We start from the raw sequence: 287 nt of genomic DNA, 5'->3' as shown, positions 1-287 counted from the left end.
GCCCCACACCTTGTGGGCTTGGGCCTGCAGGCAGGATGCCCACTGGAGGATATTTGAAACTGATTTGGCTAATTTCCCCTGGAATATGAATTAAAACAAACAACCCAAAATTCAGTGAAGAGGGTGACTTGGCTTTTGCATGAGTTGCCTCAAAAGGTATCCTGCATCGTAAGCGCTCTTACTATTGCGGCCGGGATGCCGTGCAAGGGTTGAGGGATCAGAGAAGTAGGGCGAGGGCGGGGCGCGACGCCGGGGCGGGGCCGCAGCCGTGAGGCGGGCAGCCCGCG

Source organism: Gavialis gangeticus, unplaced genomic scaffold (genome assembly GCF_001723915.1).
Source record: "Gavialis gangeticus isolate Ggan-Ray unplaced genomic scaffold, GavGan_comp1, whole genome shotgun sequence".
Lineage (NCBI taxonomy): Eukaryota > Metazoa > Chordata > Crocodylia > Gavialidae > Gavialis > Gavialis gangeticus.
This window is presented reverse-complemented; position numbering follows the sequence as displayed.